Below are 23139 nucleotides of genomic sequence, written 5' to 3' on the forward strand. Positions count from 1 at the left end.
CCTGTGGGAGATGAAGACTCTCCCCTTAAACTCAGAACTGCTGACCAGAACCTGCAGTTTAAGCAAATCCCCAGGAGGTTCTGCCACATGAACTGTTTCAGATGCTCTGCTGTATCCCCTGGGAAATTTTACAACCTACCGATACCTGGGCCCCACCCAAAGATTTAGGGGCTCTTAACAAGCTTCCCAGGCTATTATTATGTTCAGCCATAATAGAGGGCCATTGAATTCTAAATTCCAGCTTTTTTCTACTTTAAATAATTTTTATTTTTCAATTAGAGTTGACCTACAATATTATATTAGTTTCGGGTGTGCACCCCAGTGATCAGATATTATGTAACTTACTAAGTGATCGTCCCAATAAATCAAGTACCCACCTGGCACCACACATAGTTACTACAATATTATTGACTCTATTCCCTATGCTGTATTTTACAACCTGTGATTATTTTGTAGCTACCAATTTGTACCTCTTAATCCTTTCACCTTTTCACCCATCCCTAAATTCCAGCTTCTTTTTTTTAATCTTTATTGTTCAGATTATTACAGATGTTCCTCTCCGCCCCCCGCCCCCCATAGCTCCCTTCCACCCCTTTCCCACTCCACCCCAGGCCCTCGCCCGCCACTGTCTTCGTCCATAGGTGTGAGATCTTGAGTTAAATTGGCCTCTGTGGTCTTGCCCAGGTCTAAGGACCACTTAGAGTGCTTTTAAGGGACAACAGACTCTGGAGACAAACAAGTTCAAACACACAGTTTCAAGGTCACCAAAACCGAGGCAAGCAGGCAGGACGCCACAAGTGGTGCGCCCCGCGCCCCTGCCTTTCCCATCCTCGGATCGCTCCTCCCTCCCTGTAGCTCCGCCCCTCTTTGATAGCCCCTCCCCTCCCCGGTAGCCCCACCCCCTGGTAGCCCCGCCCCCCGGTGACGTGCCGCCCGGGTCCGGCTCATGCGCATTCGCGCCCGCGCCTCCCGGCCGCTCCTCCCCGGCGCTGTCATTCTCCGCGGCGCGGCGCCCAGTGCGGACTGCGGTGCCCGCTGCCCCTCGCCCGCCCCTCGCCCGCCCGGGCCGGCTGGCGAGCTCGCGATGTGACCGAGCCTGGGAGCGGGCGGGCGGCTCTGCGAGCAGCAGCGCCTCGGCTTCTGTCTGGCCGCGTCCCCTGCGGAGCCGAGATTCCCTCGGAGCAGAAGACGCACACCAGGGGCTCGGAGCGCGCCCCCCGGGCCCGGTGCAGCCGCCGCCGCCGCCGGGCACCGCGGAGCCGAGGCGGCTGGTGCAGAGCGGGGCCACCGGCCGCGCGCAGCCGAGCGCGGTCCCCAAGAAGGCGCCCAGTTCGCTGCGTCCCCGCGAGTTGACTGCAGTTTCCGAAGTTGGAGGGAGCCGTGCGGAGGCGAGGTTGGTTGTTATCATCTTCGTGGTGTGGGAAGCTGGGGTGGCATCTCTTGTTAGCCGGGCGCCAGCTTGGGGAGGTCAGGGTGCCAGACGCGGACACACACACGCGGGAGAGGCCGCGGCGCAGCGGCCGTGCCAGCCGGACACGTGCAGCGCGAGGACAGGTGCTCGCGGGCACCGCGCCCGCTGCCCAGGGCACATTCCCAGCTTCTCCGCGGTGTGTGCGCGGGGGAGGGGCGCAGGGGCCGGTCACCTCTGTCCTAACTCCTGGGGAGCCTCCTGTAATATCCCTGGGTGCCCTGGGTCTTTGGGGATGGGAGCTAAGCCCCAGGCTTCCCGCGCACCCCACTTCTCTCTTCCCCTCGGCAGAAGTTGCCAGCGTCTCCAGAACAGCCCAGGTTTTTAAGGGGAAAACAGCTTGTGTGTCAGCCCAGCGTTTTGTGCTGTAAGGCGAATGACATGGGAAATCTGCTGTGTTCTGTGATTTCATGCCCTTTGAGAATGTGAGCAAGTCTCAGAGGAGCAGCTTACAGATGACACTTGGGTTCTCTCCGACGTCCTGCGCCTCTTATGTAAGCCTCCGCGGGACAGCCCTGGCTCCCGGCAGCAGCTGCGCCGCCCGCTGCATGTGTTCTGAGGTCCAGCTTGAACAGCGTTTCAGGAAAACCCTGACAGACACTCAGCGCGCTCTTCAGGTTGGCGTGTCTTCCCCTGACAGGGAGCAAGCGAGCAGAAACCCAGCATATTTTTCAAGGCAGCTCCAGGAATTAGACAGAGTCGTGTTTTAAAATAGCATGCACTGCCAGAGAGCCCGCGGAGGCCTGTGCACACTCCCCTTTGTTTTAGAGAAAGTGAAAATTGGTCCTGCCAGACAAGTGTGGAGTCTGAAAGTTAAGAGCACCGAAGGGCTTAATTATCCTAATAAACAAAGAGCATGATTTAGAGGTAGCTGCCTTGTGCACTCTGAAGGATAGACTTTTTTAACCTTTCTTTCTCATCTCTTTCCTAGAGATTCCTTCTAAGCAGATCAGTAGATCTTCATCATTGATGTTTAATATTTGAGTTGATCACATTTGTAAAAGGATACTCTGAAGTACCATATAGTACTGTGGTGACTAAGACAGTGCGTATTAGCAATAAGGAGACCACTCAGATTATTTAATGTAGTAGTCATTAGTTTAACCAAACAGATAGCATTAATACTGCCCTAATATCTATCCACTAGTATCTATCTACCTACCTACCTACCTACCCACCTATCTATATTTTTTAATTTGGACTTATAATAATTGTTTAAATCAAAACTCATGGGTACATTTTAATGTAAGACTTATTTAGGTAATCTTTAGAAAAAGAAGCACATTTATTTATGGTATTCTAGCATAGAACAAGATGAACTAGTTATAGGTACTTCATTTAAAAACATATAGTTTCTTTGAAGAGTTCTAAGAAAATACACAAAATATTATTTCAAAGGTTGAAAAGTTGGTCTAGTCAACACACTGTGGTTGTGAGACCATCCATGGCTTATATCTGAAAGAGATACACCCAGGATTGGGACCCCAAGCACTTGCATTGTTATGGGGAGGACGGAGCGGGGCAGGTACCTAAACTCTGTGCCTCAGTGTCGTCGTCTGTGAAACGGGATGACAGCAGCTCCTCCCTCATTGACTTGGGTGAGGATTCGATGAGTTATAGACGTGAAGCTGTTGAACCAGTCAGTGTCTGGCCCATGAAACTGGGTAGAGCGGTCAGTCTTAGGAGAGGAAATGGGCACCTTGGACGACACTGAATGACGGCTGACGCAGGTGAACAGAGTCAGTTCACGTGTATAACAAGGGGAGGGTATAAGCATTTACTAGACGCCTCTCGGGGAAGCAGACTGGCTGGAGTCTGACTCGCTGTCTCCCACAATTCCTCTCGGAGGTAGGTGACTCCATGTCCGCTTTAGAGATGGGGAAATGAAGCTCAGGAGATCAAGCAGTAGAACTCGGAGTGGGGATCTTAGCCCGCGTCTGTCGTTTCAAACCCTGTCGTCCTAAAGCTGGCTGCCTCAACTTGCCCAGAGCTGCCTCCATCTCCCCTCCTCTCATCCTCGCAAGAACGTAATGAAATAAGTGCAATATTGTCTTCAATTTACCGGTGAGGACATTGAGGTTGCACATTAAAGTATGCAAAGTGCTGAACAGCAATCACAGCCTCGTTCTCCGCGACGGGGAGCTGTGGTATTATCATCATTTGTGTTTGGTAACTCGCCCCTCGAGGTACCAGCAGGTGCGGGGTGCTCCCTGCAGTGTGAAGTGACTCTGTGGCTTTTTACTTCCTTCTTGGTCTGTGGGGCAAGTCAAGAAAAGAAAATGAGTGTGAGGTTGCAACTCACAGTGGAGGATGGGGCCCCGGTTGGTTTCCTGCCTGCAGATGGGGCTGCGCTGGTCCAGGTGGGCTAAACCGCGACGGAAGCAGCGATGCACCAACAGCCATGCCATCTCCGGCGAGACCAGTCCCAGCGGAGAACTCCCAGGGCAGACTGAGAGCCCTGGCCGGTGCCGCACTCTGTACTGTTTGTTCAGAACTGAGGTGGCTGCGCCTCCCCTTAAATAAGCTTCCTCTCGGCCTTTGCACCTGGTCTGGGAGCAGCGGCAGGGCCCGGGGGAGCAGCGCTGCGTCGAAACTGGTCACAGCCCGCTGGCCGTCCCACCTGAGCGCCCGCGGCTGGGCCTGGTGGGCAGGCCCGTGCTTCGTGGCTTTCTTCCCTGACCATCCAGATCCTACATCATGTTCTGGCCCTTGGTCGACACTGCCTCTCTTTTCTAGGCATTAAAATTGAATTACTGTATGAGGCACATGGCAACAGACCACTCACAGACTGATCTAATATTAATTACCCCTCTGAGCTGATGCGACCCACCCCTGGGAGTACTTCCAGAGACGTTCCGAGCCGGCTTTCTCTGTCAGAAATCAAAACTCTCCGTGCGGTGACGGCAGTTGGCGATGCTGTGTTGCAGGCCTGAAAGTGGCTAAGAGAGTCGCCCTCACAGGTTCTCAGCACAAGAAAGGAGATTCTGTAGCTGAGTGGATGTTACCTAGACTTGTGGTGGTGGTGACTTCTCAGCAGATACAAGATCCATGCATTAGGTTGCACGCCTGAAATTAATACACGTATGTTAAATACCAATTATATCTCAAAATAAAATACAAGCTCTCTGGGAGGGAGCTCAGGGGGAGGCCTCCGTGTGCTGGGGACGCGCGGCCGCAGGGGTGCCCAGAACTCTGGCTGAAGCCGCTGAGGCTCGCCACAGCTCTCTGCTTGCCCCTTCTCTTCGGAGTTCGCAGACCCCTTTTCCTCAGTCAACACTTAGGTTCCGATGCTCCTCTATTCTGGGTGGTTCTGTAGTAAAATCTCCCCGGCCCCTTTGTCACGTCAGCCGGACCCACACTGACTTGTAACCAGCTCCTCAGAATGTACATGTGGTTCTCTGCTCTTTCTTGTCTGGTCCTCGCCTTGTTGGCTTCTCTGTGGCCACCTTCAGACGTCCCACTCTCTCTCCGGCGCCGCTTCCTCTGCGTCAGCGTGGACGGGAGCGCCAGCTCTCTTCACATGGACATCAGTGCACGCCTCGCTCCCTCTCTCCCCCATCACCTACGACTCTGGATTGTCTGCACTGTGAGCTCAGGGAGTCGGGAGCTGATGACATTGCAGACATCCCTGAGCTCTGTGCTGGTGTGTGTGTGTGTGTGTGGGCGGGGGGGGGGGGGGGGGGGGCGGTGCTTTATACAGGTTTCTGATTACACAGGCCAGCAGTTCCTGTGCACATGGCAGCGCGGCCCTCAGGCCGGGCACTGTGAGCCTGAGGGCACAGGGTGGGTGTGGGCGGCAGGCAGCTCCGAGTGTGACTTATCTGCCGCATGTCCAGGCCTCCCTGGCTGTGCCCTGGATAAGAACGGGAGTGATCGCTGACACGGGACTCACCCGGCCGGCTGTCGTGCTAAGAACTCTACTTCAGCATTTACTTTCATTCTCAGAGTGAACCTTGTATAGCAGTGACTTTATTGTCCTCTTTCGCAAAAGTGGAAATTGAGGCCCAGAAAGGTCAGCGCACTTGTGCGAGGTCACACTAGTGGGTTGTGGAGCCGAGGGTGGAGTCGGGGCTGCCCGAGAGCCCTGGGCTCCTTACACAGCACCTGCTGTCTCCGGCTGTGGAGTCTCCGTGGCAGTTAAACTGTTCACGGGTGTCCTAAGTTGTGCTCCTAAGTGGTCCTCCACTGTCTGAGTCCCTGCATCCCCTGGGACAGGGCCGTGCCCGCCGGCCTGCCCCCGGCCGGCAGCTGGCATTGACCGTCATCGCCTGTCTCCGTGGAGGAAGGGTTTAAGCTCAGTCCGTGCCATGAGCTTAGAAAAGAAACCCAGAGGTGCGTGTTGTGAAATAGGAAGCACAAAGCCAGTGGCTGGTCCTGGGACACCCCGGAGGGCCGTGCTAATTGAGCTGTTTATCTGGGTTTGGGGTCACATACTTGTGTCACTCTCCTTAAAGGAATGGAGAAGTGTAGAGGCCTGAGATTTTCTCAAGTGACTAAAAAAAAGGAGGGGGTTACGTAAGTGAAAAAAGGTCACAACCAACAGTCATTCCCAGGGAGACTGAGGCCTTTGCAGTAAATGAACACACGTGTCTGGCAGGTACGGCTGCAGGGTGTTGCCGGGACGGGGAGCCCCAGACCTGTCCGGAATTTTCCCTAAGTAGTCACTCTACAGCCCTAAAAGAATCAAGGAGGGCGAGTACATGAGACATCACAAGATACGCTAAAATATGATACCAATCAAACAACAGTAACTCAAACCCTGCGATAGGAATCACTTACTGAATGAATATTGGCTCCTGAGCAAAATAAAAAAAAAGTTGGGGGATGGAGCTCAGATGCTGTGTAAGGAGCCCAGGGCTCTTGGAAAGCCCTGACTACAGGCAAACACAGAGTCTAAAACCCACTGGAAATGTTCTCTGCAGATCTGCCACCAGGCGTGCTGCTGGGCGAGGCGGCCTCAGACAGGAAGGTCCCCCCTGCCCTGGGAACCTGGGTCTCTGGAGGGGAAGAGACCAGAGCTGGGTGGGCACCAGGGCGGGAAGTGCTGGCTCTGCGGGGTCCCTGGCCCCGAGGGGCTCTCCCTGAGGCTTTGGGGCTGGCTGAGGGTGGAAGGCAGGTCGGAGGGGAGCAGGCAGCGATGGGAGTGGCTGGCGGGCACTGTTCTTACCGAGGGAGCGAGTACAGTGGCGTGAAGGTGCCAGAGCTGGTCCATGTGGCTGATGCGCGTGGCGTGGCGGGCGAGGCTGGAGATGCAGAGCGAGGCTGCAGCCACTTCAGGAAGGGGCGTCGATGGTTGTCCTTTTAGAACGATCACTCTGGGTGTTTTGTAGAGAATGGGAGCGGGCGGGGGGGGGGGGGGGGGGGCGGGAGGAGGGCGGCAGGGGGCCGTGCAGAAGAGAGAAGCCTGCAGCGAAGCTGTTGAATCCCCATGCAGGGTTAAGGTCTGAACTCAGACTGGTGGGCAGGGGGGAAGGAGAGGGGCGGCCACTTTAGGGGGACTCCCAGGCCTCTGGCTCGAGGAGTTAGATGGACAGAGGGGCCCTTGGTCCTGGACGCAAACACAGAGGTGGCACGGTTTGCAGGGGAAGATGATGAATTCACCTGCGGATGTGTGGACGGGCGCAGGGGCTGAGCCAGGCGGTGGCACCAGCCTATGGCTCTGGAATTCAGGACCCAGGCCGAGCGGAAATGGGCTCGCTTGGGGGCGGGGGGGGGGGGGGATGCTGTTGAGACGTGCCCTGCCGGGGAGCATGCGCAGGTGCAAAGGAGATGGGAGGGTCACGCTCACTGAGAGGGGGTTCTGCCAGGTGTGTGGACACGAGCGCAGGAGCCCAGGCAGAGCGGCTCCATGGGCTGGAAGCCGGTGCCCGGAGGGCGGGGGTGGAAGTGACAGGCAGGGCAAAGGGGAGGGTTGACTGCTCCCTTGCTTTGTCCCCACAGGTGATGGCAGTTTCTCCGGTGGCTTTCCGTGCCTGAGACTGTGTGGAAGGAGGGAGGGAGTGGGGGTAAAGGAAAGGAGTGAGCAGCACAATCACTATCTCAAACTGCTTATAGGACAGAATTGCCATTTCTTGTTTTTTCACTCATTTTTTCTCTTTCATGGAGAAAAGTGGGCACTTGGTAAACTGGGAAGAATGCAAGAGTCACCTCCTCGGTGCCCCAAATGCTTGGTTCTCCGAAGCCGGCACATCTCACTGCACGCGTGCATGCGCCCCCGAGAGGGGACGTGGCAAACGGCGATATTTGACAGTTTATGGGAACAAGGCTTCCCCAGGCCATAGCGTCCTTGGAGGTTTGGACCTTTGAACCAACCCTTTTATCGTTATTAATGCGCGTCTTGGCCTGTTGGTGTATCTGGGGTAGATTGAGCGCAGTGTCCTATCATTTTCACTGCCTTAAAAAGCGGCCTCGTGATGTTATAGACAGACTGGTGCGCGGGGCTGGGTTTTAGCTGACACCATGCCTCTCAGTCCTTGCCCACCTGGTCCTTTAATTTGACCCAGGGAGCTGAGGCAGGTTCAGGTGACTGCGCAGAGACGACAGCGGAGCGGCCGAGCTCCTGGGACCCCCGACGGGCATCTGACTTCGAGTTCAGGGTCTTGCCACCCCATCGCAAGGCCTGTGTCTGCGTGAACAGCTGCTCAAGAAAAACCAGGGGTGGAGTATTTAAGAGACGTTGTGATTAGCCTTCTCGAAGCACCAGCATCTACCTGTGATGGGCCAGAGGTTACTTACGCAAATGTATGTGATTAAGTCAGACTGGGGGACAGTCTTCTCACCGATGAGCATCTTATTTTTGTCATTATCTTAAAGGCTTTAAAAAAGCATCTGAGTTATAAAATAAAAGGATTGCATATTCTGAACTGCAAAATTATCGCAGCTAAACTTGCTGTTTGTGCTACAAGGGAAATTGATGTTTTAGTTGTTGTGATAGGTGCTGTGCGTGAGAAGCATGGCATGTGCAAGTGTGTGTGTGCGTGTATATGAAATAAAAACCAGCCCAATCAAGTTTGATCTATCGGCTCTCCTTTTATGATATTATTCTCGAATTCTCCAAATACATTAAGTGGTGGAGCTTGCTTTGTCTTGCCAAAGCAGCTATCACGTTACCCACTTAATGCCAACGAGTTCAAGCATTTGCCTTTTTCTTAAACAGTGTAAAGCGATACAGGGCAAATCTGAAGGGTTTACTTTAGTTTTATAACTTGTATTTGGCTCCTGATATTCTATAATTATGATTTAAATAACGTTGCTACTGTTGAAGCAGAGATTAGCTGTTCATATACAGTAGTATTAGAAGCATGAAATGTAACTTGAGTTTTGTGACTGAAAAGTTTATGATGCTACATTTTATTTATTTTAAGTTCATCTTTTGCTTCTGTATTTTTATATTATATTTATTTCACACAAAAAAACACCTACGAGCCTTACTAAATGGCAGTTTCCGGATGAAAGCAATTTCTAGCAAGTGGCAACATGCTGGTACCCAGCGCTTATCCTTAAACCTCAATTTCAAGCTTCGTGGCGCCAATTATGCATTTTAGCTTTATTAGGAAAATTTGAATCCACAAGGGCTTATGCATTTGTGACATTCAGTGGTTTGACTTTTTGTTATTAGTGTGACTTTTTAAAATAATCACACATTTTTTACAGTTTTTTAAAAATGTTAGGGGACCATCAGAGTTGTAGTAATTACCTTTACACATGGTATATTGTGGTAGCCTCGCTCCGTGTGGCTGGGAGATCACAGTATAGGTGTATGCAATTGAAATAACAATATAAAGTAATGTGGTATTTTAGATATGATTTTGTATTTATAATAATATGTGAAGAAACTCAAATGAAGTAAAATGAAAATTAATTTGGTCATTTCATGCCTCATGTGTCCCCATTTCATCCAAAAGCAAATATGAGCATCCAGGGCTCAGCGGTGTTCGGTCGAGGCTCACTGTGCTGACATTCCTCTCAAGATGAAAACCTAAGCTGCGTTTCCTACTAACCTCTCCAGGAGTGTGTATTTTAATATTATGTCACAGGAGTTCTCACTCTCTAAAAAGAGTAATTAAACTGCCCTTTTTTCTTCCTATTGAAGTTTATTCAGACATTTCTGTGTTATGTGTACTTGACATGAGAGAACGTCTGAATTAGTCATCTAATTTGAATATCATAATTATGTGTGCAGTGAGGGCTTGATTGACTAGGGAGCGTTTGCATTTTAGCTCTTAGTGGATTTAGGGATTACATGCTTCATATTTCAGAGTCCAAAACCTGCTTCTGTTTACCAATAGGCACACGGAGACAAATGTAATCATTTTAACAAAGAGAATTTAAAAAGATATGCTCCCTTTTCCAGTGTTAGGAGTTGGCACATACCTGTCTACTGAAGCGTTTTCTTCCATGTAACAGATCGATAAGAAATGTAGAAATGCCTGGAAGCTAGCATGGTGTCGCTTGCAGTGCCCAAATGGTTGGTATTGAGATTAGAAATATACGCCTTTGTTTTTCTTTTTAAATTTTATTATTTTTAAAATATATTTTTATTGATTTCAGAGAGGAAGGAAGAGGGAGAAAGATAGAAACATTAATGATGAGAGAGAATCATTGACCGGCTGCCTCCTGCATGCCCCCTACTGGGGATTGAGCCCTCAACCCAGGCATGTGCCCTTGACTGTAATCGAACCCAGGACTCTTCAGTCTGCAGGCTGATGCTCTATGCACTGAGCCAAACCAGCTAGGGCTACTCCTTTGTTTTTCTAAATAAAAAAATAAAGATGCTTTGGAGTAAAGTATTATGAATCTTGATAGACATTTAGATATCTGGATAGTGCCAAGAATATGTTCTCTTTGCTTTATTATATAACTGCAGGCCCAGTGCATGAAATTCGTGCACAGGTAGGGTCCCTAGCAGCTGCCAGCTGGGGCTGCTGCTGCCAGCCGGGGCGGGGCTGGCCAGAGGGAGGGGCCGCAGGCGGTTGACCGGCTAGCCCCACCCACTAGCTGAACTGCTGGTCGAACTCCCAGTTGAGGGGGCAATTTGCATATTAGGCTTTTATTATATAGGACTAGAGGCCCGGTGCACGAAATTCGTGCACTGGGGAGGGTGTCCCTCAGCCCAGCTTGCACCCTCTCTAATATGGGACCCCTCGGGGGATGTCCAACTGCAGGATTAGGCCCAATTCCTAATCCTGCAGTTGGACATCCTTCTCACAATCCGGGACTGCTGGCTCCTAACCGCTCACCTACCTGCCTGATTGCCCCCTAACTGCTTCCTTGCTGGCCTGATTGCCCCCAAATACCCTCCCCTGCTGGCCTGATCACCCCCAAGGCTTTTAGTAGTATAGATATGACCCTGCACAGAAAATTTTAATAACCCTGCTGAACAATAAGGGCTTGACGATTGAATCATTAGGACCAGACACCAAGATTTCCTTTCTTTGAATAGTGGAGGGAATACTTATCTTGTCTTTAAGTTGCCCGGAAATTAAAATGAGATAATGACTTAGAAAAGTATAAAAGCACCACATAAAGACAACTGTCTTTTTAATGAAGTGGCAAAATGAAAAACACTTTTTATTCTCCCCTTCCTTCCTTTACAGCTTTTATTTAAACTTTGAAATTTATAAAAATTTCACTCCAATTTTCATTTCTTTACATTCAACATTATTTTGTATTGGTTTCAGGTTTTATATTAGTTACAGAATAGTGGTTAGACAATCATATACTTTACAAAGTGTTCCCCGATATTTCTAGTACCCACCTGGCATCATACCATCATTACAACACTACTGACTATATTCCCTACTTAAGTGACAATGGGTTTACAGGTTCCTTTCAATCTTTCTTTTGTATTTTTTATCCTTCCTTTTCTTTCTCACTTCTTCCCTCATTTTCTTTATATAGTATCTCAATTGGCCATCAAAGCTCAGTGAAGACACCGGGACACGCTTCATCCATTTTACAGACCAGGAAACTGATACCAATTCCAGTTGGCTGTGGAACTTGACTCAGGAAGCCCTCAGAGCACACAGGAAGCCCTCAGAGCCATGCTCTTTGCGCTTCCTAAGGGGCAGCGGTCCAGCAAACAGAACAAACCTTCCAGTCAGGCTTCCGAGCCTCTTTCTCAAGTATCTCTTTATTGCGGATGCTCCACATTCTTTCCTCTCCCCTCATTCTTTACTGCCTCCCCTTCTCTGAAGCAGGTGGAAGGCTTCCCACTCACTGCCTAGGCATGCTCTGCTATGGGGCAGGGTGTCCCGAGCTTGCTTTTGGGTGAAGGCAGGAGCAGTAGTCACTGCCTCTGAAGTGTGAAGGCCGCCTGAGCGAGGCCCATTAGCACTGGGAGCTTCTCTGAATCACATCAGTCAGTCCAGTACCCTGCAGTGCAGCACCCCTTCACTGAGGTGGCACCACCCCTCAACCCCCGCCTCAGGGGTGAGGGTCCTTGCCCCTCTGCCAGGAGTCCTTCCATGCCCCTTGATCCCTGGCTGGGCCAACCCACATCTTGGGGGCACTGCAGAACCTCTGTCTCTCTGCAGATGAGGCAGATCCCTGCCCTAGGTCTCTGCAAAGCTATGAATCTGTGGCCAGAGGCCTGGTCTGGGTCTCAGCAACCACATGCCTGCAATGTTCCCAGGGACCCTGGGAGGGGCTGGGCGAGTCCTGCCACGCCCCCGGGTGGCAATCGCTGCCCCGGACCCCCGGGAGCACCAGGCTCGGCCACGACACGCCCCCCCCCCCCCCCCCCCCGTGGCGATTGCCGCCCCGGAGCCCCAGGAGCACCAGGTTCGGCCCGGACACGCCCCCCCGGGTGGCGATCGCCGCCCCGGACCCCTGGAAGCACCAGCCTCGGCCACGACACGCCCCCCAGGGGTGGCGATCGCCGCCCCGGACCCCCGGGAGTGCCAGGCTCGGCCCGGACATGCCCCCCCGGGTGGCGATCGCTGCCCCGGACCCCCGGAACTAAGAGGATTGGGCGCCGCCATCTTGGTCTTTTCAACGGCCGGATAGGCAACCCGGAGTCCCACCCCCAGCCTCTCGCAGGCCCAATCATGGGCATAGCGGAGGTGCGGTCAATTTGCATGTTTCTCTATTATAAGGTAGGATAGTCACTCTGCCCAAAATATACATCTTGAACTTTAACCTCATTGTGAAATGCTCAATATCGCCAAAGTAGAATTGAAACCAACAATGTGGAGTTTCGTGAAAAGCATGCAATATGGGTAACAGCTTTTCAGGCTCTGGGCTGGGGTGTCTGAAACAGGATTGCTCAACTCGATGGCTGCAGAGGAAAATGAAACACTGAAGTGTTCAACTGATGCTGAATGTAATGGTTTCTGCCACCACAGTTCTTAACCTTTCCAATGGGCTCAGTTATTTGCTCACAGTAGCAGGTCAGGAACTGAATTATTAGAGAGCTTTTCTTTTAACAAATATTCAATAGCATTTTCCAGCTTGTTCTCCTGGATACAACTCATAACAACAGCCCAGTGTTTCCCTCCGCTGTCTGGCAGCCCCGGGCTGTTTGGCACGGGGCCCTTCCTTCTCTTATGTCTTTTCCCAGCTCCTCACATCCTCACAGTGGTCAGCCTTGGCTGAGAACGAGCCTTTTGCATGTTCACAGTTACAAGGAGAAGGAACCAATTTCTCCCTGTAGCTCTCCCTGTCGTGTGCCAAGGCCTGTGGTCACAGAGTCACCACTCGCTAGCCGTACGCTTTTCCTTTCTCGGTGTCTCACTGGCTTCCGGAAGCGGAACAAGGCTTCGCTGAGATGTGAACCCGTCAGTTTGGTTCCATCGGCCTTACACTCTCTTCAGAGCTGTGGTTCTCAGCCAGGGCGACGTGCCCCGGGGATGCTGGGCCCTGTCTGAAGGCATCTTTGGGTGTCACAGCTGGGGAGGGGGAGGCAGCTGGCAACCGGTGGGGAGGCAGGGGTGCTGCTTTCATTCTGTGCACAGAACAGCCTCCGGGGAAGAGGCTGGCCCCGAGGGCTGAGGTTGAGAAGCCTGATCTAGAAGGTAGGGAATGTCGGTTAACCCTTTGCACTCGCTTGCTTTTTTCTCCATTCCTTTATTCTACTCGGGATTTAATTTTTTAAATACCCCAGATTTTACAAAGTGCGGCAGTAGAATAAAAAACTGGAGTTTCTTTTCATATAAACTTATTTATTTGGATTTTTTTATATTTCAAATTATTGATATATTCAAAGAGTAATTTTAATCTTGACATCCGAGTGCAAAAGGTTAAGTTTGCTGTATACTGTTTAAGCAAATGGAGATGTGACAGGTGACTCTGGCGAAGAAATCATTGCACTCGATGCATTCGTTTATTGAACACCTACTAGGTCCTGAATACACACTAGTGAAGACTGTGGCATAACCCCAGAGCCCAGGAGTTTACACTCTTTGCAAGATGACTGGAAAATAAAATACTGCTGCTTGATACAATAAACCCTTTGAGAATTCAGCTGTTAGAAAGGTAATAGGTAATTAGAGGGCCTGCATAGTATGTTAAATAGAAATCACTGAGATTTCATTGGCTAGATATGGGGGAATATCTGAAAGAAATCATGTTCTCTGTCCAGATGTGATATTAGTCATTTGTGGGTGAAATTGCTCATTTTTCCTTGTAATCATTAATAGGTCCCATTCCTTGCCCACCTCCTCATTTCCACTGGTGTTAATTTGAAATGTCAGGAAAATACCAGGCGGTGTTGACAACTGGGTGTTACTTTAGAAATTTAGGATATTCATTTTTTTTTAACATCTTCATTGAGGTATAATTTACATGCCATGGGTCTCCCGTTTTAAGTGTATAATTCCATCCGTCTTACGCTTTCTTTAGAGCTGTGGTTCTAATGTGATTTTTAATAAACGTACAGAATTGTGGAACTATCAGCACAACCCAGCCGTAGGATTTTCCTATCACCCCCAAAAGATCCGCTGTACCCATGTGTGGCACTGTGATGCCCACAGGCAGCCCAGGCCACACTGACTTTCCTGTCTTTTTCTCTTTTATGTCTACACTAGAGGAACAGTGCACAAAATTCGTGCACGGTGGTGGTGGTGAGGGGGAAATCCCTCAGCCCAGCCTGCATCCTCTTGCAATCCGGGACCCCTTGGGGGATGTTGGGCCTAAACCGGCAGTCGGACATCCCTCTTGCAATCTGGATGCTGCATGCACCAGTGACCATACTTTTCGTACAGGTAAAAGGCATCTTGCTGTTGTATGGACAGCTACATTGTTCTGCCCTGATTATAAAAAGTAGTACATAACACGATCCTTCTGAGGCAGTAGTACTATTTTCCCCATCTTATGGGTGGAAAAACTGAAGCAGAGACAAGTTAAGTAATTGGCTTTGTCACACAGGTGTAAGTGTCAGAATCAGGGCTGATCACAAAATGTGCAAGCCAGAGTCCATGCATGCCATCGCTGCATCATCCTGTTTTTTCAGTGTTAGAGTAGCCTTGCCAGGTTTTATTTTTAAATCTAAGAGACTGTTCCCAATATATAGGGTAGGGTCCCTAGGCCTGGCCGATCAGGGCCATCTGTGGGGTGACCGGCGGGCGGGACGATTGGGGGGCCCCAGCTGGCACCTGCCTTGGCTGGCGGCCTGGGGCTACCCATTGGCCAGCCCTGGCCCCTGCCACCAGCGCCGCTCACCTCCCTCTTGTGGGGCAAGACGCTCAACGCAGGAGGGGGCAACTCCTGCGTTGAACATCTGTCTCCCCCTTCCTCTCCCCCGACCACCCCTCCCCCCCCCAGCCTCTGGTAGTCAGTGCATATTATAGCGACCGGTCGTTCTGCCATTTAGTCAATTTGCTTATTAGGGTTTTATCATATAGGATTTCCATCGCTATAGATCTGCCTTTTAGAAAACCTGTGGACATTTCACTTGGAACATTAATTTTTACACTTAAATGTAGTTAGCTACCTTCTTTCTGAAGCTCAGCACCACGGTCACATTTGTCACGTAACCTGTGCCACAGCCACGCTGCGGTGAGGCGTGGGCGTGGGGAGCTGTTGGAGCCACAGGATGGGTCAGGCAGGACACGAAGAGGAGGAAGGCCACGGGGTTACAGCAGCATCGGGGCCACGTTTCGTGTGCGGCATAGGAAAAGCCTTCTGCAGCTTTGTCTTGTTTTGTTGCCGGTGAATCTGTCCACGGAGATAAACTTATAGAAACGAGTGAGAAGCAGAGGCCGGGCGAATACCTGCCTGATGTGTGGAGAGAATAAATTATTAAAACCAGAGTGTTTCCCTGTTTGGGGATTGTGTCAGCTCAACAGTCCCTTCAGCCAAAAGCAAACCCTTTGGGGCCAAATGTCTTTGAGAATTCAGCTCTTAGAAAGGTAATAGGTGTGTTTACTGGACATTCGGTAACCCTCCCACGGAATTCAGGAAACACAGTAGTTTCTGTGGCGAAGGAGATGAATATTCACATTTTGTTGGACAGAAAAAGACCAAATAACCTCATGTCCATTCAGGTCCATTTTTTGGAGCAAATTTATTTGTTAGCAAAGGAACAAAGAAACTCTGTTTTCAGGAAGTTTTGCATTTCAAAATTGTGGATAAAGGTTTGTGAACCTGTCCCAGTTTACCCCAAGGTATTTCATTTCTAATAATCGTCGCATCCTCTTCCTGGCTCCTGCCCTCTGCCCTCTGGTCTCCTCTGCCTCTCCTCACCTCCCCGCCCCCGCCCCCGCCCCCTCTTACACACTTCATACAACTTAGCCATCGGTGCACTTGTCTTCCTTTCACATCAGTAACTTCCCATCCGACTTCACAAATGCCAGGTCTGCTGTCCTGTCCGGGTGGGAGGAGGCAGGTGTGGATGATGGCCCAGGCCCGCATGCCCTGTGGTTGTGGTTTCACCCTGCTGTAGGCTGCACTGTAGCCTTCTCACCTCCTCCAGCCCCCAGGCCCAGGGCCCCAAGAGACGGAAGGAGTTTTGTTGGGTCAAAAAGATGTCCTTGAGCCCAGCCAGTGTGGCTCAGTGGCTGAGCATCATCCCATGCGCCAGGAGGTCACCAGTTTGATTGCCAGTTGGGGGCACATGCCCGGTTTTGATCCCTAGTAGGGGGAGTGCAGGAGGCAGCTGATCGATATTTCTCTTTCATCAATGTTTCTATCTCTCTCTCCATCTCTCTAAAATCAATAAAAACGTATTTTAAAAATTAAAATAAAAAAAAGATGTCCCTGAAGAAAATTCCTCCAGCAACGATGGTAGCTGTCATTCTAGGTAGCCCCAAACGTGCGTGGTGACCTTCACACCCGTCACAAAACCATGGGCTGTGAGACTGAGCAGCTATAGGAAGAGATAAGAACCAAGGCAGAGAGCCCACAAGAGTAAAGTCTCTTGAGATGAAGATATTTAGAATTCAAGGAAGGTAAGGACATGCAGAAAACAGCACGGGCTCACAAATTAGAAGCAGGACACCCATTCAAAGCAAGACATTTCAGACTTGTTCCAAACTGTTAAAAAGTCGGCGTGACCGCGTTCTGTAATTTGCCCAGTGGTATTGAGCAGGCCTCCTTAGTCTTCGCCATAAATTTCACCTCCCAGTTAATTTTCACATTCCTTGGTGGCACTCCGAAGACTGTAACTGTGGTCATGGGTGTTAGCTGCTTTCCACACACTCCGAAGTAGCTACACACCCATCGAGAAGGGGAATGCATATTTCAACCCATGTGTGGAATTCACTTTTGTTTGCATGTGAGTGCTCACGCCCTTGGGCCCTGTTCCTTAGGCAGAACACAACAGGTTGGGGACCCACGTGCCAGCAAGGAGACACAATGTCTGCAGATTGGAGGGAGCTACAGAGATGTTGTGGCACCAGCATCAGAGGAAAATGGTGCGCTTACAGGGACACTAAGAAGTGCCTTAGGAGGGCTGGGACCTCGCCAAGGCCGTGAGAAGTTCTTAAAGAGCGTGAGTCGGAAGTCAGCCAAGTGCAGGGGTGGTGGTTCGGGTGCTTTAACGGGCACTCAGGTGCCGGTCCTGGGGTGACACTGAAAGTTCTTAATTGCGTCAAGTGGGACACCAACATTTCTGTCTAAAGACGTTGACTTGTTGCCATGGTCGTGGAACAGGACTTCATCTCAGGTGTCCAGGCCACCTCCTGCCCCAGCCGCAGCGACAGTGCCCTCTCGGGTCTCACAGCCTCTTCGCAAGCATCGTTCTCTCTCCAAGCTCCCAGCTTGCAAGACGTGTGCTCGCCCTATCTTGGTTTTGCACCTGTCTCCTCTCGCCCAGTGCCTTCCTGAGTGTGCAGACATTGCTTCTCGTTACCACGTTTCCTGCTGACAGCCCACAGGGCCTCCTCGTGGCACAGTGAACGTTCCTTCTCATTTCCAGAGCCCCCACCCTCTCCGTGCCCTGCTGGTGTTTTCCCTCTGTTGGGGCTGGAGGACCCCTCATCCCTGTCCCCTTGGTCTCTCTCCCTCTTTCTCTCCAGCTGCCTTCCCAGCCCTGGTTCTCCATCCTGGCCCGTGAGCCAGGAACCAGCTAACACCCATTGGCCGCGTGGATACACAATGATGCCAAGGCCCGCCCCCGTGATTGTGACTGACGTGCTCTGGGGGCCTCGACCTTCGTGGTTTTTGAAAACTTCCCGGCGATGCAGAACCACTGGTTTAGAGGTCATGACCCCTACCCACCATCTGTCGTGTAGACAGTGTCCTTGGGGAAGGAGGCACAGGGAAGTCAGAAGAGGAAGGGTGGGAAGAGATTGGATAGCTTCCTCATCCCTCCGTTTACTTCGTCAGTGACACCTACACCCACCCACTGGCGTGGCACCCTCTCCCCCTTGGCCTGGGCTCCCATCAGTAGATCCCAGGCAGTCACGGTGGCCCTGTGCCCCATCAACTGTACTTCGGTTGTGAATGTCATGGCTGGGGAGCCACCGCTCCTTTTTGTGGGTCGCCCAGCCTGTGTGGAAATGGGAAGATCTCCTGCAAAGTCAGAAAACCTCTGTGGCTCACGTGTCTTAGGAGTGAACATGGCCCTTCTCTCAAGTCCACGGCCCAGGACCTCCCAGCTCAGGACCAAACCACGAATGCTTACTTCTGCTGGCTCTTCTGCTCTGAACGAAAGTTCAGTTTTGTTCCTTAAAGGGGAAGGTGAAGCCGCAGGGGGAGAACCCAGGTGCAGGGGACAGACGTGGCCTCGCAGGTCTTCCTGGGTCTCCCGTCGCCTTGTTTCCATAGAGAAGTTAAGAGTGTTAGGGATAGCTTTTCCCCATCACCCACAGGCCTAGAAAACCAAAGGCCTAGAAAACCAAGCTAGGCCTCACAGGAAATTAGGGTGCTTTCAGTGGCCATGAATTATTTATTTCTTAAGAGCCTCTTGAACCAAGAGTTGCAAAAATGACGTTGAGGAGGTGGCGGGGGGTTGCGGAGGGAATAGCACCCGGATAATTAGAAATCTTGTTTAAAAGCTGCTTGAGAACACATTTGCTTCAGTCAATCACCTGCCTGCCCTCGTCCGAAAGTGCGAGGAAGGTTCGGCTTTATTTTCTTCTGTTGATAGGATGCTGGGTGCATTTATCTGGAAGCCTTAATTCCACCGGAGAGGTGCTGCCGGCCTGACGTCCAGGCAGCTGCTTGTGTTCGTTGGTGAGGGCTCCCGGAACAGAAGCCGCAGGCTGCGCGCTGGGTCCCACACGCCGGTTTCCCACGCTCTGGAGGCGAAGGCTCGGCAGGGTCCTCGGGCCTCTGTCCTTGATGCGCAGAGGGATGTCCGCTGCTCTCCACCCCGTCTCTGTGTGTCCTGGTCTCCCTCCCCTCAGGACGCCTGTCGCGGTGAATTAGGGCCCGCCTTGCCTTTATGACCTCATTCTACTTAATTACCTCTTTAAGACCCTCTCCAAGCACCCTCCCATCCTGACATGTATGAATTCTGACAAAACAGGTTTCAGCTCTTACACCCCCAACCCCCTAGGGAATATGTAGGGGGAGAGCATGAAAAAAGGGCAAGAAGAAACTCTCCCAGAGCGGGGTGTCCTCCGCCCTGCGCGGCCACCCTGTCCGTCCCTGCAGGAGGCCCAGAGGGCCGTGGGGGGGCACAGGTGGCATCACCCCGGCGCCAGCCCCACACTGCACTCAGCTGTGAAGAACCTGACTCAGATGTGTTTGGACGAGCTTCCCGGACAGGTGGAGGGATGTCCCCTGAACCCGATGTCCCGCGGCGGTGGCAGGCCCTTGTGTCTGCAGACCCCACCGTGACGTCCCAGTGTAGATCGCGGCTTTGGAGGCTTCAGAACGAAGGGGAACACCGCTTCCCGGGGTGATTCTCACTCGCAGCTCCCACGGCCTCCATGGGGCTGTGTGTCCAGGGGTCATGGCTGCGGCTCCCACGGCCTCCATGGGGCTGCGTGTCCAGGGGTCACGGCTGTGGCTTCCCCGGCCTCCATGGGGCTGCGTGTCCAGGGGTCACGGCTGTGGCTTCCCCGGCCTCCATGGGGCTGCGTGTCCAGGGGTCACGGCTGCGGCTCCCACGGCCTCCATGGGGCTGCGTGTCCAGGGGTCACTGCGGTGCACAGGTTCCCAGGCCGATGCGTTATTACTTGGTGCCGGCGGTCAGTCTCACCCCTCCGTTGATGTGCGGGGCTCAGGCCACCTCTGGGGTGGAGCCTACAAGACAAAGGCTACATATTGTGGAAGTAAAATGTCCCCGTCTGTACCTGGAGTTGCATGGGAGTGAAGGAGGAACTTCGGGGCAATCCTGACAGGAAAAGAAGGCTGGAGGTTTGAGTGCAGTTTAGAGCGTGGCTCTGTGGTGTGGTGAGAGCACGTGGGGATGCTGTAGGAATCCGTCTGTAAGGTCTGGGACGTAGACATACGTGGCCTAGAGGTAGTGCGTGCTGCCAGTTCATATCAGCAGCCATCTGTGATGTGGAGTCACTGATTTCTAGACTTTGGGACCCCCCTCAGGCCTTTGGAAACGCTCTGTATGAGGTGCCCCGCTCTGCCTGCCTCCCAGCCCGTGGGCTCCTGGCTCTCCCAGGGGAGGGAGGGCCCGAAGAGAAGTGACGGGAATCCCCAGTGATTGTGAAACGTTTGCTTAGCCCGGAGCTCTCTGGGAGAGAAGCGGTTGGGGAATTCAAGATCATGAACAGTGATACCTCGATGCCGTTCACTGAACGGCCATAACAAGTGTTCCACTTGGGCTTGCTACGTTTGTTTGTTCGTTTGTTTGGTTTTTGCCTTACACTTACAAATCACTCGGGCAGCTTGGGGCCCTTTAGGAAGGAGTTGGTATGTAACTGTGTGCGGAATCACACCCAATTGGAAGCCCTCTGCCATAGTAGATATTGAGGAGTTTGTTTTTTATTTTAAAATGAGGTATTCAGGCAACACAAGCATCTTCGTGTTTAAGGAGATGGCTGGTCCTGAGGACTGTGAGCTCCACATGTGCTTCGTCACGGACTGTCGGTCTGTCTTCTTAGGAGCCCGGGCCTGGATGCCTGTGTCCACACGGCTTCTCGCACACGTCCTCTGTGAGAGTGAAGTCCGTAGCACTTTTCCATTGCTGAGCCGAACCCTGCTGTATGGAAATCCCACCACTGGCTTAGCCAGCCTCCTGCTGAGGGACATTCGGGTTTGTCTCGCTGTTCTCTTAGGAACACTGTACTAAGAATACTGAAGGGTTTCCTTTAAAACAAGAGTCAGCAAACTTTCTCTGTAAAGAACCAGGCACTAAATACTTTAGACTTTGTGGAGCAGGTGTGATCTCTATTGCTTGTTCTTTCTTTTCTTTCTTATTTACTTTTATTTATTTAATTAATTAATTAATTTATTTTTTACAACTCTTTATAAAAGTAAAATCCTATTCTTAGCTTGTGAGTCATCGTCTGCGGACCCTTGCTCTGAGCTCCATGATGGGGCATGGAATCGCTCACCATCAGTTATGCCACAGTCACTTTAATGGGCAACGAGAGACTTTTTAACACAGTCCCATCCATTTCTCCTTCGACCAGCAGCAGTACGTTACAGTGTCCAATGAGCCTCATCCCCACCGCAACCTAACGCTGTTATGTTGGTTAAATTGCGTCGGGTGAGTAAGAAGTGGGATCTTACTGTGGCTCTCAGCCAGCATGTCTGGGTACCTGCACAGCTGGGCACCTGCACGTCCGGGCACCTGCACATCCGGGCACCTGCACGTCCGGGCACCTGCTCGTCCAGGCACCTGCACAGCCGGGCACCTGCATATCCGGGCGTCTGCACAGCCGGGCATCTGCACGTCCGGGCACCTGCAGCAGAGCCTCCTCCGGCACACGAGCCACGCTGCCAGCTTGTGGAAGCCTCTACCTTTTGCCGGTTCTTGTTGGACTGTTTGAGTCTTCTTGTTGATATGTAGGAGTTTTTACATATTCCAGATACTATGCCATTGCTATTATGTGGTTCAGATATTTTCTCTTAGTATTTTTATCCATTTTTTCTTTTTTTTTTTTATGGGATGTCTTTAAAAACAACACAGCTTTATTGGGATATAATTCAAATATCATAAAGTTTTCCCTTCTAAAGTGCACAGTTCTGTGCTTTTTTAGTATATTCTTAAAGAACAGCTTACCTTTAATGTAGTTCAATTTAGTAGTCTTGTATAAAATAATATATTTTTAAAGAACACATGTTTTTATACATAAAATATATATACGTAAAAGAGGAGAGGTTCTATCTTTTTGTGTTGTCAGAAAATCCTCTGACCCCAAGATTGTAAGAAAGAATTATTACATATTTTCTTAAAGTTTTATCATTTTGCCTTTTATATATAAACTAGAGGCCCAGTATACGAATTTGTGCATGTGTGGGGTCCCTCAGCCTGGCTGGCGATAGGGGGCATTCGGGGCCATCTTGCCCAGTCCTGATAGGGGCCTATCGGGGCTGGCTGGCTGGGGGGAGGGACAGTGGGAGGTTGGCTGTGGGAGCACACTGACCACCAGGGGGCAGCTCCTACGTTGAGTATCTGCCCCCTGATGGTCAGTGCATGTCATAGTGAGCGGTTGACTGGTCGTAAGGTCGCTTAGGCTTTTATGTATATAGATGTTTCATTTACCTGAAACTGATGTTTGTGTATGGGGTGAGGTAGGATCTAATGTTACATGGCTAACCACTTGCTCTAGAATTTTGTTGTTGTTGTTAATCCTCACCTGCGGATATTTTTCCATTAATTTTTAGGGAGAGTGGAAGGGAGGGGGAGAGACAGAGAGAGACATCAATGTGAGAGACACCTTGACTCGTTGCTTCCCACACATGTCCTGACTAGCGCCAGGGATCGAGCCCGCAACCAGGATACATGCCCTTGACCTAAATTGAACCTATGACCCTTTAGCCTGTGGGCCAATGCTCTAACCACTGAGCAATCAGCTAAGATTGCTCTAGTATTTTTAATAATTATATTTAAGCATTTTAAGAGAAGATAGATGTTGATGATTTGTTCTTAGATTAGGAGATATAGATACTTGGAAATAAGCCTAAGTAAACACTCACACACTTAATCACAGTCACATACACATATATGTACTTTTTCTTCTTCCCTCTCAGAGATAATAAAAACCATTCCTTTGGGCCTGAACTGCCTTAATGTAATGCTGCCCGAGGATAGGAAAGTAAACTAGATAACTTTTCACAAAACTCTCAGCCCCAAACTTCTTGTTAAAATATGTAATTGTTAT

The 23139-nt window shown here is 51.0% G+C and overlaps 1 protein-coding gene across 1 annotated transcript in view; it reads left to right on the forward strand.

The window, feature by feature from the left end:
* The first annotated feature begins 999 nt into the window (after positions 1-999).
* PAG1 (phosphoprotein membrane anchor with glycosphingolipid microdomains 1) overlaps positions 1000-23139 on the forward strand; it is a 119251-nt gene continuing 97111 nt past the window's right edge. Inside the window, exon 1 of the mRNA XM_054708668.1 lies at positions 1000-1393. The gene's annotated coding sequence lies outside the window, so the exon portion shown is untranslated. The remainder of the gene's footprint in view (positions 1394-23139) is intronic.

Source organism: Eptesicus fuscus, chromosome 19 (genome assembly GCF_027574615.1).
Source record: "Eptesicus fuscus isolate TK198812 chromosome 19, DD_ASM_mEF_20220401, whole genome shotgun sequence".
In the NCBI taxonomy this organism is placed as follows: Eukaryota; Metazoa; Chordata; class Mammalia; order Chiroptera; family Vespertilionidae; genus Eptesicus; species Eptesicus fuscus.